The sequence below is a fragment of the Lactuca virosa genome, chromosome 9, assembly GCF_052849685.1.
Source record: "Lactuca virosa cultivar CGN04683 chromosome 9, Lactuca_virosa_CGN04683_v6, whole genome shotgun sequence".
Taxonomy (NCBI): Eukaryota; Viridiplantae; Streptophyta; class Magnoliopsida; order Asterales; family Asteraceae; genus Lactuca; species Lactuca virosa.
In genome coordinates this window covers 184,903,175-184,908,384 of record NC_136434.1, presented here as the reverse complement: position 1 = coordinate 184,908,384, position 5,210 = coordinate 184,903,175, and positions in this window count along the sequence as shown.

Genomic DNA, 5,210 nt, shown 5'->3' with positions numbered 1-5,210 from the left:
TACTTGGCTCGGCTGATCACGCGCATTGCACTCTCATCTTCTCATTTCCTTTTAAAAACTCTTTTTAATTTTCTATTTGAAAACGATTTTTCCATCTCCTTAGTTTGAGTCCCGACACACTCGAGAGTGTGCCCGAATCCCTCAAACCAAGGCTCTGATACCAACTTGTAACAACCCAAATTTTACCAAGAAAATTTTCATTTTTAGTTAATCAAAACCGATCTCATAAACCATAAAATCCCAAAACATTTGTTTTCAAATCAACATTCATTACATCATTGTTTTCCTTTTTTAAAACATTAGAGGGTCCCAAACACATTAAAAAGAGAGATAGAGTGCACGCCACGTCATCATGCCTTGCCCTTGCCCTTAGGCTCTGAAGTACCTGAAACAATTCAACAACCTGTAAGCGAAATGCTTAGTGAGTTTCCCAGAGCATACCACACACATTCACATACACATTTCCTGATAGCTAAATAAGCTATAAACATGCGACAGAAACTATGCAATATGATTCAGCAAGAATGCCATGGGCTACCCCTCATGGTCTTTACCTAGGACCGCCATGGGGTACCCCACATGGTCTTTATCTAGGACTGCCATGGGCTACCCCACATGGTCTTATATCCAATGCCACGGGCTCCCCACGGGGTCTTCCATACCAACATAATATCACATAACATATCAATTCATAAATGAATAACACACACATCACATGATCACATAATGGGCCGGCCTTGGTGTCGTAGACCCATAGGTATGGTGAGATGACTCACCTCCGTCCGATGAATACGAATACTGCCCTCCCGATAATCCGCAAACTCCCAAGCTGAATAGTAACAATAACATATAATCAATGATAAGACCTTAAATTACCCAAAGAAAGGCCCAACCTTCACACTCTACCCCAAGGCCCAATTACCCCCTTTTTGCAAATTGGGCCCCAAAATCCAAGTCCAATATCCTTAATGGGCCCTTTGGCCCAATAAGGCCCAACCAATAAGTCCTCGGCCCAAACAGATTAAAAGGCCTCAATCTTACAGAATCCAATCAAGCTCATCAGCCAAATGAGGCCCAAAGGCCCAAAACAGCTTAGGGCCCAACTGAGCTGCGTACGCCTAGCGTACCTCCCTGGTACGCGCAGCGTACTGAAGGTCTAGCGACTACACGTTGCGTACAGACAGTTACGCCGAGCGTACAACCGTATTAAGCACTTTTCCCATTAAGTGCTTAATGCTCGAATCCCTCACGTCCAAAAGCTAGATCTAAGTCTGAAAAGATGTCCTAAGGCATAAATTTGGCAACTTTATACCCTTGCATGTCTCATACACACCCAACCACTCCATTAAGACCTTTCCAAGGTCTTTTACCCAAGCATGAGGTCAAATCTATCATCAAGCTTCCATTTTTATACTTCTAAATGACTAGGGGACCTCAGATCTGACTTTCATATCAAAAGGGAAGGCTTAACTCAACAAAAGAGGTCCAAAGCTCATAAAAGGGACAAACCACCAAAACCCTAGCTAGATCTAAAGATTAGAAAGGAAAGATGCAAGCTTTTTACCTCCAAAAGCTTTGCAAGATGCTTTTAGTGCAGGATCTTGAAGCACCCACTTGATCCAAGCTTGCTTGACCACCCCTTCTTCATGAAATACACACAAAAAGGCCACAAATGCACTCTTTAAGGCTTAAGAATGGTCTCACAAGGTTTCCAAGAGTATATGGACGTTCTAAGGCTGTGGAGGCTCTCTAGGGTTTAGTCCAAGGGACTTAAAGTTGTTTAAATAGGCCTCAAGTCCGGAAAATTAGGGTTTTCGTCCCTGGCGCGTACGCCCTGCGTAACTCAAGGTACGCCCTGCGTAACTCAAGGTACGCCCGGCGTACCCTGATTCCTCCGCGATCACTTCCATGCAGTACGCTAAGCGTACACTTAAGTACGCCCAACTTACTTAAGGGACCAATTAAGCAAAAATTACCATTTCTTAAGGTTTCAAGACAAACCAGAATTTTGGATGTTACAAATGTAACTTGGTAGTTATGTGCACCTAAGGGTTTCTTATTTTTATTTAGTGTCTAGAAGATCCTAGGTTATTCATACCACTCACTATAACCAATTCCGGTCTTGCACTTTCTCTTCCTTAATTATACATAGGTGATCAGGCTATGTATAATTAGGGTCTAGTAGTGCACTACCCGATTTAGTTATAATAGATGGCATGATTATTAACTCGTTGGTTATAGTTTAGGCTTTCCCAAGGGAAAGGGAAAACTGGTATTCTCTATAACCTTCGGCTCTGATACAAAATCTGTCACACCCTGTTAAAGCGGAAACACGAAGGATGACAGGCTAAGGTCTCATAGCACCAGGTAAATAGGAGTACCAACTATAATCATTGAGCATTTTAAGTTTACATTATATTTGAAACAAAATTACATTTTAGTTCCCTACTACAAAGTCTAATACATAACAAAAGAAACATCAAGTGTAAATTCTTGTTGATGTCTAATTTAGATCACTGGCCGTTCCCTGAAAAGCATTCCAAAAACGAGGGTCAACTATAAAATAGTTGGTGAGTTCACAGGTTTATAAAGGTACATCATTTCAGTAAGAAAATATAGATTTGTTCAACAAAAGTCCCAACTCAAAATGAGCGTTGAATGCCAAAGCACTCCGATCACAGCCAAGCCTAACGACCGTTCTTGCCCCATTCCACCATGTCCATGGTTCCCATGATGTCAGTTCACAGAAATATGCACCCACGGTTTTGGGTGAGTGGGGGATGTCTACCCCAAATAGCGCTATCCATAAGACCGTCGACTCGAAATACGAGTTAATAGGTTGTAGTTCGGTTCTCGGGGATTTAACATACAAATTTCATAACAAATTCATATCACAAAGTTCATCGTATAAATTTCATAGCACAAGTTCATAACAGAAATTTTATAAAAGAGTATCATTCCAAGTTCATCAAGTTCATAAAACAATATCGTTCCAAGTTCATTAAGTTCATAAAACCATATCGTTCCAAGTTCATTAAGTTTATAAAACAAGATCATTCCAAGTTCATTAAGTTCTTAAAGCAAGATCATTCCAATTTCATTAATATAGTATGGATAGTTCATAAAACAGTAGCTTGCTTTCCACCCCAAAATGTGAAAACAGTAAAAAGGGGGCTGTGAATACTCACTAGGAAGAGTTCGCGGTTCGATGTTGTAGAGATCGATTTCTACTAGTGCCCTACAGAACAAATAGTTTCTAGTGAGATACAATTCACTAAGCCATTATCTAATAACTACCTATCCTACTAGTGGTGTCATAAAGTGCCCACAGTTTGATCGGTTCATTATTGGTAATATTGAATTCACGGTGCCTTGTGTTCAAAAATCCATAAAGTCATGAAAAATGAACTCCAAAAATTGTAAAAATTTATATTCTGGTTCTAACAGAGGGTATAAGTGTCTAGAAATTTTATTGAGAATTTTGAACGAAATGTGTTATTTATTTCCAATTTAAGTCTAAATAATAGGAAAAATTCAAAATAAATAGAAAAAAGTTGCAAAAATTCCCAATTTAATTTCCACAAGTTCCTACATTTTTCCCCAAGCAGAGAAAAATATTGGCTTCTCCTCTTGATCCCTAAGACCCGGTTCTGTAAATTCATGCCCTAATTAAATGAAAAATATGAATAAAATACCAAACAGTGACCAAATTGTATGAAAATTTAGGTGGAATCAAAATTTTGTACTTAAATAAGTTCTGTAATTGTTTAGATTTTTATCTCATCTGCAAGTATTTATTTTGAATTTTTGGTCATTAAATCCTTATTTTTGTAGAAAAATAAAGATTATGTTCTACCACTTGGGGTTTTACAGAACATCCCTTGAAACCATGAGCTTACATAAAACAAATTTGGTTAAAAATTATTTTGGAGCTAAATGGGGGTATTCAATCCCATCAAGTTTAGAAATGTAGCACTAACTAGTGCATGAGTTCCAAATGTAGCTGGAAGTTCAACGATTTTTGTACAAACTTATATAACATTTTTTTAATGAAATTTTAGGTCTTCTGCGAAGGATGTGTTAAGTTCCTATAATAATTTTCTCCATATTTATTGTGGGGTTTAAGAGCCTTGATCATGTAATGCAAAACTAGTGGTCATAGAAAAAGTTCTGTTTGCGCAACTGTTTTGTAAAAATCGTCAAAAATCGAATTCGTAATGTGTTACAATGAGACCACTTGGGTTCGAAAGTTAACTCATAGAAATACGTCTCAGTAAAATAATATCGTGATTTGGTAAAAGAAATGAGTGATATATGGCTGTTCCAATCCGAACAATTGTTTCTGACAGAATGCATGTTATTTTTGGTTGATTAAAGTGCCCATTTAGGTCATATGTTCACAAGAACAACATGAATAACCTTTATGGTTGAAAGTGAATGATAATATACTAGAGTTTATAGAAGAACAAGAAACTTTTAGATGTATGTATCCAAGTCATAGATTTAGGGTTATCCAAGACCCCAAAGTGGGTGTTTCATTCTTGTGATAGAGAACTCTTGGAACCACCAAATCTTACACTAGGATTGCACCTCAAATCCGATTTTTATCACATTCATGGAGTGAATAAGCATCAAACATGTAATAGAAATGGTTTAAATACTTTTTGTTATCTAAGAAAACAAATGAAATGAAGAAGAAGATGTAAAACTCGATTTTTGAAATCATATGAACATATGTGCATCTTTTCACTCTTAACATGGCTTTGATCCTGGATTTTCACAATCTCAAACACATGCAATGTGTTATGGTCAGAATCTACAAACACCAAGAGAAAAAACAAGGATCTATAGCCATAGAAGAGCATAGAATCCAAAAAGTAAAGAAGAACTATGAAGAAGAGGAAGTAAAGTTGTAAAACCATATGAAGCGGTTGCATTGTTTACCTTGATTTCGACTTTGAGTGAAGCAAGAACACTTCAAGACTTTCAAGAATCTGAAATTAGGGCAGATGATGGAGGATTTTCGGAGGTCTATGAGAGGTTTTAGGAATAGGAAAGGTTTATTGAAGAGTGAGAGAAAAGTTGGGTGATTTTAGAGAGAAGAATGACAGAAAGTGAGGTTCTATCTCTCTGGATAGGCAATCTCTCTCGTCATCTCTTTGGGGGTATACTACGTTAAAATCGTCCACAAAACTCCAGTAAGGTGAGAT